This window comes from Ochotona princeps, chromosome 21 (assembly GCF_030435755.1).
Source record: "Ochotona princeps isolate mOchPri1 chromosome 21, mOchPri1.hap1, whole genome shotgun sequence".
NCBI classification, from domain to species: Eukaryota; Metazoa; Chordata; class Mammalia; order Lagomorpha; family Ochotonidae; genus Ochotona; species Ochotona princeps.
The window spans coordinates 42828324-42837866 of NC_080852.1; the positions used below are offsets into that span (position 1 = coordinate 42828324).

Below are 9543 nucleotides of genomic sequence, written 5' to 3' on the forward strand. Positions count from 1 at the left end.
CAGACTTGTGATGGTATCATTCTGTACACCCAAACTAACTGAATTTGTAGGGCAGAGGAAATGGGGGACAGACTTAATTGAGGCAGTAAATACTAGGCTGAGGGTTGTTTTAAGGTTAAATACAATAATGGATTTTTAACGTCTGCTGTCCAAAATCACCCTGGAGAAAAATGGTTTATTAGTAATAATAATAGCTGGTACCTTTATCTTGAATGCAGTGTACAAACATCAGCTCATCAATCTCTGGTCACCAGGGGAGGCAGCCGTGAATATTGTGTCTATCTTCAGCTTGCTGCTAATGAAACAGGAGAGGGACAAGAATGGCCGAATCTTCAGAAGATGCTTTTGTGTGAGCAAGACAGTTTCCAACTCACACAGCTCATACCAGTTTTGTACAACTGGATGACACCACTCCAATGTCTTTTTCTTTAAGTGGATGGTGGTTTAGGTCAAATCTAATTTATTTGAACTTGACTCACAGAAGCACACACAGGAGTTGTACCTGAATTGCTGCTCATCACTGGTCTCTTAATGTTACTTGAAACAAATCAATTGTATTCAAACTCTATTGGGCCCAAATCAATTCCACTCAGAAATGTGTATGCTAGGGGAAAAAAGAACACCCCTTGAAATCTGGATCCTCTGAGAACCACAGAGATCACAAAATAAAATACAGTGAAGTGATTTCTACTTCAATCAATTCATTCATATCTTCTTTAAGGAAAGAAAACAGTGTATGTGTAAAATGAGTATATTATTCAGGCAGGTGTGTATTATGAATGTAACACTGTTATTTTCATTTGGCCCTAAGTTTATCATTCGGGGCAATATCTTCTCTTTCTTTTCATCATACAATGAGTTAAATGTTCTATGCAGTATGTGGATTTAAGTCTGAAGAAAGGATTCACCATGGTGCCAAAAAGAACAATCTTATACAACAATTTTTGGAAGTTCTTGAGTTTCTGACACAAAAATGAATATACTTCTTGGTAAGCTAAGCTTTATGCTCCAGCATGGTTGAAGCCCACATGATGGAGCCATGGTGCTGGGCTAGTGCACTTCTCTCCCCTTGCAGGCTAGCATCTCCCAGCTTACACCAAGTGTCACAAGCACATCACATCCCTCAGAGCACTGAGATAGAGCCTAGAACAGTGCCCACACAATACTCACAGCATCGTCCCAGCTCCTGCCAGTCAGGCCTTGCCACATCACTGGGAAGTCAATAAATGCTTTTGCAATCAATCACTGGTTGCTGTCTGTGTCTCACTGGATCCACAACAAACTAAAACATGAAACCAAGTATTACAATTTTGGGGGTCTTATGAAAACATGCTCTCCCTACCTTCAACCCTGGAAACATAGTTAATGACATACTCAGTATTCCCTCAGACCACTATAGCCCTCAGTTCACACAATGATTCTGGATTTGCTTAGAAGAAAAAAAAAAAAGAAAGCTTGACTGACAGCTGTGCAAAAGAACTTGCCTGCCTCGGAGGAGATCTGAAAGCAGCAGAGTTGGATAGGAACCAGTTTACAAACCAGGTGTTTGAGCTCAGACACTGGTGGCCCACTCTGCTAATGAACATTTTGTCATCATAAAATTAACTAACAACCTGCTCCTTTTGTTCGTTATGTCATCAAAGATGAGAGGGGGAAAATTCTCTAAAAAGCATGAAGCATTCAAACAATGCAGGATATTGTGATTTTTAATAGAAATCTTCACAGGTAACCCTTAGATTTATGGAAATGCAGTCTCAAACTTGGAGTCTCAGAAAAGAGCAGTATGTGTCCTCCCTGTGAACTTTTTCTGCACGTGAGGTGCGTATTTCTTCTCAATGCCTCAGTCTACAATGTCCCATAATAAGCTGATACACTGCTGCTTTCCATTCTTCAGTGAAAAGCCCCAACACAGCAACAAGCTGAGTTCACTCCAGTAGCATCAAACCATCCAATATTGCCCCCCGTCCGTACCTGCTCAATTCCCCCTCGCTGGGGTTCACATCTCCTCCCTCCAGAGACAGAGACTTAGGTTGCTGAAGTCCCTCCCAGCATCAGAGGCTCCACTCGCAGGTGCAGCCTGAGATGGGAGGGGCTTCCCTAAAAGCCTGCCCATCAGCACTGTTGCAGGACACAAAGACACTGCCAGGAAACATTGTCTTCAAGTCCAGAGATCACAGCAAAAATTGGCCTCTGGGCAGAAGCTAATGCCCACCTGGGCCAATGCTAATGAAGAAGGCAAGAACTGGGGAAGAAGGAGAAAGAGAGTACCCCTAAATGCAAACTCAGTGATTCTGTTTGGCACGGTTTTTGTTGATTCCAATTTGTCCCTCCTCTCCACCATCATTCACTTCCTACAAGCAGCCAGCCTTCCAGTTTTGCCAAGATTCTTCCCCCACACTGCTCTATTCCAGGAGAAAGACTCTCAAGCCACTCCCACCTGGCTCCCTGCTCTCACTGCTAGGCTTTGGCCACCCTGGACAAGATCTGAGTCTGGCCACCTGACACAGTCTATGCAGCCTGTCCTTACCCGAAAGCCCACTGGTCTGGAGCCATTTCCTATCAGCTAGATCTGGTTCAAAGAGTAATGGTTTGGATTCCAAGGACACTATGGAGGCTTCAATTTAGAAACAGCAAGTCTATGTTTCTTTATACTACATAAAAACAGCAATATGGTTGAAAGTCTCAAGCAATTGCTTCTTATTCAATAACAACTCTTCTCTCTTAATTGAATCTTTAAGGAAAAATACACATGCATTCGGAATTCAAAAGTCACTGGAATCTGAATACCTGGGTCTGGATCTGGTCAAATTATTCTGTGTCAGTGTGGTTCACTGAATGCAAGAACTGATTTTACTCAGTCTCAAAGAACTTGCAATTGTTTGGCCAAGAATATACAGCTCCAAGACGGCACACTTTGGCACTGAACCCTGGTGGTTGGGCTGTGCAGCCAGTGTACTAAGCCAGCACCAATGTGCGGGAACCGCCACGGCCTCAGACACAGGCCTTGCAGGAGGATCCCGAAGAGACTTCCCATCCAGAGAACACGCATGATGGACACTGACCTGGCACACTGATGACGCATGATGACACTGACACAGTCTGGCTGTTCTCCTGGAGGTAGGAGGATGGAGGTCAGCAGATGAGAACAGTTGCTTTGCTCCCCCCCCCCCCCACACACACACACGCTTCCTGATCACAGAGAAAATGAGCAGCACTCCTCAGATGGGAGAGGTGATAGCAACACAGGAGAAGAAAGTCCAGTCAAGACACAGGCCACACCCACACAACTGCAGATCCGATGCACATTGGTCGTATTCTCATCTGCCGGCATCACTTAACGAGGTATTTATACACACTCCAAGTTTACCGCTGCTCAGCTCATCGAGGAAGCCATGACTTCTGAAGAATTCCCTCACCTCAGAGGCTGCTCACAACTCTTGCTGAAATTATGCATACAAACACAACCACATTGCTAGTAATTTGACTCTCAATATTCTTCTAGATGAAATAAGCATTTCTCAGAGAAAACTTTAAAAACGGAAGTCATAATTTGCTTCTTTGTATTTTTATTATGTAAACTCAATAAGAAAGTAAGAAGGATCATTTTTTTATCCACAATATATAAAACCTCAATTAGTTATGGTCTATTTGTGCACTGACTAAAAATATTTGTTAACAAAACAGAATTTTCTAGTTTACTGGATAAATGCACCAAGAGAATCGCAGAGTCACACCGGGTTGCCAGGCAACCACCGAGCTCTAGTCCTGCGGGTGATCAGCCTGTATCATCCATCAGCCTGCTAACCTGGCTGCAGAATTCCACCAATTTGTTTCTTGGGAAAATTATAGTGACTTTAGGCAGCACAATAGCACTTTTATTCTCAGAAGATAAACTTAGATGTTCTTTTGATCAAAGGGATGTGTTAATTCATTATTCTCTACATGGTGCTAATGAGAAAGCTGTAATTAACTAACTACACTATTGCGACACACATAAAATAAAATGCAGTAATTAGTAATGTTTAAGGTGTTAGCCGGCCTCCAAAATTAGAAAATGCAAAAGCTTTTCCCAAATAAAGATGTTCAGAAAGGAGAAAGCACCCCACATAATTAACTAAAGAATTGTGTCTGCCCACCCCGTGCCGGGTGGACACACGTGATCATCAAAACGCGATATTTCACTTCCGAGCAGAGAATACAACTCGGTGCCAGGTCCACTTGTAGGCAGACACAAAATGCCGGCGAACGTGTAATCTCTTCTTTGAAAGAATGCTTAGCACAATATTTTTCCAGGAATGAATAAAAAGAATATTACGGTTTCACTCATTAGCTGTGTTAACTTAGCATATTGTATGTAAATCACCATAATAATTGCATTCTCTTCAGGCTGAATTAGTTAGAATGAAGCTGTAATCAAAATGTTCATAATTGAAACTACAGCATTCTCAGTCTTGGTCTGACAAAATAACAAGGAGCACTGATTTAATCAGACACCGTGGTGTGCTGTGAAGCAGGCTTTGGTCAGGGAGGGGCGCGTCCTCTCCTGACACCTCTGCATGTCAATTAGCTCCTGAGTTCAGGACTCACCCTCGCACAACCTCCTGTGTTCTCATGTCACCCTTTGTCTTGGACTTACTTGAGCCTCCCAGACACATGACTGCTTGGATTTTTGCAGAAAACACAAAAAAGATGAAAGCAAAATTCTTGCTTCTAAAATACATTAGATTCTATCCCACCATTAGCTGCCGTCACTCAAAACATAAAATAATCTCTGATAAATGAAACACAAAATGCCAAAAATCCTGGGAAACAGTATGCAAATGACATGTTGTCAGAGATCCCTAGAGCTGTCGTTCAGAGGTGGCATTTGCGCCGTGGAGATGAGAGAGTCGTCTTGCACAAGCCAAACCCAAAGCAATGTCCCTGCCACTGCTGGAAGCGGTATGTGCTGACAGCTGTCATCCACTTGGGATGCCGTAAGCTCTGTTACCTAGTGGCTCTTTCTCAGCTACAAATGGTTGCTTCACCTCACGACAGGTGTATGGAGTACCCAGGGCTTCAGTCCATCCTGAGTGTACAATGGATCAGCCCCCTGGACTGCACGGGACAATATTTTCTCAGGTTACCTCTGAACACCGTAGGACAGACACAAGAGAATGGCCACAAGAATCCTGTGCCCATGTGTCAGCTCTGAAGAAAATGTAGGAAGGACATTAATCTGTATTACCCCAAGATACTTCTCTGGATAGAGGAATATTTAGGAAGAACAAAAATATAAACCTTTTTGTAAAAGAAGCTGAAGGCGAAGCAGGAAGTTTCTCTGTGGGGGATTGTAGAAACATGTAGAAGGAAGAAACGAAACATGATGGGTTTAACACTTTCTCAATGACCTGAAAAAGGTTGCTCCCCTTCCCTAAGGGAAGGAATCTGTACAACTTGACTCCATAAATGAGGAGAAAAACTACACTCTGAGGAGGAGAGGGAGACTCCATACCTACACCAGCACAGAGAGAACCTCCAACCTATACCACCACAGAGAGACCCTGCACACCTACACCAGCACAGAGAAAAGTTACACACCTATACCAGGACAGACAGACCCTCCAACCTACACCACCACAGAGAGACCCTGCATACCTACACCAACACATAGAGAACCTCCAACCTACACCAGGACAGAGACAAGCTACACACCTACACCACCACAGACAGATCCTCCAACCTACACCAACACAGAGTGAACCTCCAACCTATACCACCACAGAGAGACCATGCACATCTACACCAGGACAGAGAGAAGCTACACACCTACCCCACCACAGAGTGAACCTCCAACCTACACCAGGACAGAGAGAACCTCCAACCTACACCAGGACAGAGAGAACCTCCAACCTATACCACCACAGAGAGAACCTGCACACCTACACCAACACAGAGAGAACCTGCACACCTACACCAGGACAGAGAGAGCCTCCAACCTACACCAGGACAGAGACAAGCTATACACCTACACCAGGACAGAGACAAGCTACACACCTACACCAACACAGAGTGAACCTCCAACCTACACCACCACAGAGTGAACCTCCAACCTATACCACCACAGAGAGACCATGCACATCTACACCAGGACAGAGAGAAGCTACACACCTACCCCACCACAGAGTGAACCTCCAACCTATACCACCACAGAGAGAACCTCCAACCTATACCACCACAGAGAGAACCTCCAACCTACACCAACACAGAGAAGCTACACACCTACCCCATCACAGAGTGAACCTCCAACCTACACCAGGACAGAGAGAACCTCCAACCTAAACCACCACAGAGAGAACCTCCAACCTATACCACCACAGAGAGACCATGCACATCTACACCAGGACAGAGAGAACCTCCAACCTATACCAGGACAGAAAAAACCCTCCACACCACAACGGGGCCATTTAAAGACCTCTGAGGGAAGCTGTAGGTACCTCTGGCATAGGAAGCCTTTCTCTCAGCAGGAAGGAGGAGAGCCCATACCTACATGCATGAGATCCTGATGTCTCTAATCTGGCTTAAGGCTCAAAGGCTGCCTCTCTGACAAGTGTTCTCTTCAGTATTTCTTCTCACTATGCTTTGCCTCAATATTTTAAAAAAAAATCACCTTCAGGTCTCCACAAAGTAAATCAGGTTAAATTATTTCAACACAGCCATATTGTTTGAAATGAACTCCTATTTTCAAAGACTTCAGAAGTCATTAGAAAATTAAACTCTATCTAACATAAAAGTCACGAAAAATCTTCAGGTTGATGCTACCCTCCTGGCTTTACTTAAATACAGTAAGCTGTGTCTGCATCTTAAAAAGAGGATGGCCTTTTAAATTTTAGTGGAAACCTGCTCATTGCAGGGCAGGAAGTGTGCACATCACCAGGGAGGGGACATCTCCAGGGCTGGAGGGCTCCCACGCAGGATGCAGCCCTTCCTTCGGGAATCACCATGGTCTGGCACAGGCAAACCCTGAAAGACCAGGAAGTGCCAGGCTTGCTACTAATAATCTGTCTCCATTTATTCTCCTGTGACATTTGGAAACTGGCATGGAGGGAGACCCAGTGTGGCACACAAGAGTACAACAGGTGGTGCTGCGGATCCACCAGAATCCAGAACCAAGTCCTGTTGTCACCTCAAGGAGTGGGAAATCCCACACACAAAGCCGTGGAGCTAGCTTTTCATTTTCTTGGTTCCAAGGTTCCCCAGGGCAACTGTTCCAGTTTCCCTCTGCATGGATTCACTGCGAACCAGTGCCCTGCAATTGGCTACTTCCTTTCTGTGGGACTAAGGCGGGAATGACCACATGAATTGAGATTATCCTCCAAAATTAGAGAACAGAAACCTGCCTGCACTGACGATGCCAAGAAATAACTCGCTGAACCTAACGAAATGGAGGAGCTATCAGCATTGGCAGTACTGCTAGATCTCCGGTGACCAAATTTCCAGGTGTGTTGTGTGTCAGGGCTGAGCCCGCCAGCCTGGACTATCTCTGCCCAGTCGTGCGACAACCTGGTGCGCAAGTTGATACCGTCACTATTGAGAAAGCTCAGCGATGGTGGAGCTGAAATCCCAACCCACGTGGAAGCCCTCAGACTCTGCACTGCAGGATCCAGCAGTAGGCCTGAGGCCTAATTCAACCCATATGCGCATGGAAACCCCCACCTGGCTCGTCCCTGCGGGGCGCTGAACCAAGTGCTAGGCCAGCCACACCCACGCCAAGCACCCCGCGGTGCTGCTGCACCTGTCCGGTAGATGCCAGTCCCTGGTGCGGGTCGAGCTCCGCCCTCCCGCCCACGCACCCACTCTGCATCCTCCCTGCTCTCTGCCCTGCTGGGCACCAGGGTACCTGGGCTGCGCACCTGGGCCCACGCGGCGACGGCTTCTGGCTCCAGGCAAGATCCTCAGCCTGCCCGGGTGATAGGAATGAGGCTCATGGAGCTCAGGGAGGACTGGGCGCTCCCAGCCTCCCGCTCCAATCCCTGAGCTCCAACCCAATCTGTTCCTCTCTACTCCCCACGCAGGAGAGTGAAATGGAGACAGAGACAGGGACAGAGAGAGAGAGATGTGGGGGCAGGGGGTAGGCGCCGCACAAAGAGGAAGGGTCGCCAGGGCTGGCACTGCTCCCCGCGCCCAGCAGCCGGGAACCATGGCAACCAGTCTAGCGCTCGCCCCTACAGGGGTCTGCAGAAGAGAGTACGCACCCTCCCCATTTTCTGGTTATGACCACCACAGCGGGGGGACGCCCAAGGCAGGTCTTCAGCTTTCGAGGACCCCACACCCCACCTTGACCTAGGATCCTCTTAAAAACCCGCCACGAATCCCAAGAGCTTAGAGATGGACAGGGTTGGGTGCCGAGGCCAGGACTGACACCAGGCTCCCGCAGACAGCTAACCTCCTGGAGACCTACTGTACCACAAGGTGTAGGTCAGGATTCCCACTCCTGAAAATGGAGAGGATAGCTGGGGCCCCTCCTCCCTCCGTCAACCTTGCATGATCAAGCCCAGCTTGTTCCTGGCCGGTCTGGGAAAAGGATTTCCGACCCAGGAGCGTTCGCTGCGCCCCGACCCTTCGCCCAGCTCTCCCGCTAGCAAACCCAGCCTGGTGTCACGCCCCGACCTGGTCAACGGCCCGGGAGAATGGGGCCGGCAGGACGACGCGCGCGCCCCTCCCGCACACCTGAGCGTCCTGGCGCCTTGCGATCCTGTCCCCGGGGACGTGTGCACAGAGCCGATCTGCAGTAGGGAATGGGTCCGGGCCGAGGCGCAGCTCGGGGAGGCCCTAAGGGAGGACCCGGGGGAGGTTCCCGCGGAACCAGCGCCCAGCACCCCTCCCTGACCCACCTCGCGGAACGCAGCTAAGCCTTGCTCTCAGGTGGAAGCCGAAACTTCGCTGCTCATTTTTCGGTATCTCGTGGTCCAGCGAGGTGAGATCTCTGCCCCCACGAAAACGAGGAATCTTGCTGGGGCCCCTCCCTGAGGTTTCTCACGGTTCTTATTCCGCGCACGACCGCCAGCCAGGGTTTCACCAGAGCTGAGCCGCGGAGGGGTGTGGTGCTTGGCGGGCTGAATGCCAGTCTCTGCTTCCCGGCTCTTTCCGGGGAAGGGGGGGAGCTTGCTGCTGAATCTACAGAAGATGCCGCCTCCTAAGCCGTCAGGCCAGTACACGCAAATGTTGGAAAACCTTCCATTCACCCTTTCCAACGTTGCCCCAATATTCAGTCGGTAATTTTGCCATATGGTTACATAACCTTTTCCCCGACTTATTCTCTGTTGATTTATGACCAGTAGCCTCACATCCCCGCTTCCACGCAAAAAGCCTTTTCTGCTGCCTTTAAAGGACACAACAACAGGAAATGGTTATTTAGAGTCTCAAATACGACAAAGCCTCTGGCTGCTGCACAAGTTATCTGTAAATCCCTTTAATTTGTCCCCACCGGAGTGAAGTTCTCCTTGAGGCGGAGAGGATGCTGCCCAGGGCCCTGAGGTTCTGGTGGAAGGTGCTGAGCATGCA

The 9543-nt window shown here is 48.0% G+C and overlaps 1 protein-coding gene across 2 annotated transcripts in view; it reads right to left on the reverse strand.

Moving 5' to 3' along the window:
• The window catches only part of CHL1 (cell adhesion molecule L1 like), a 117710-nt gene extending 108643 nt beyond the window's left edge, over positions 1–9067 (reverse strand). For both annotated transcript variants that reach the window (XM_058678960.1, XM_058678959.1), the window contains exon 1: positions 8874–9067. The gene's annotated coding sequence lies outside the window, so the exon portion shown is untranslated. The remainder of the gene's footprint in view (positions 1–8873) is intronic.
• Between the last annotated feature and the right edge of the window lie 476 nt (positions 9068–9543).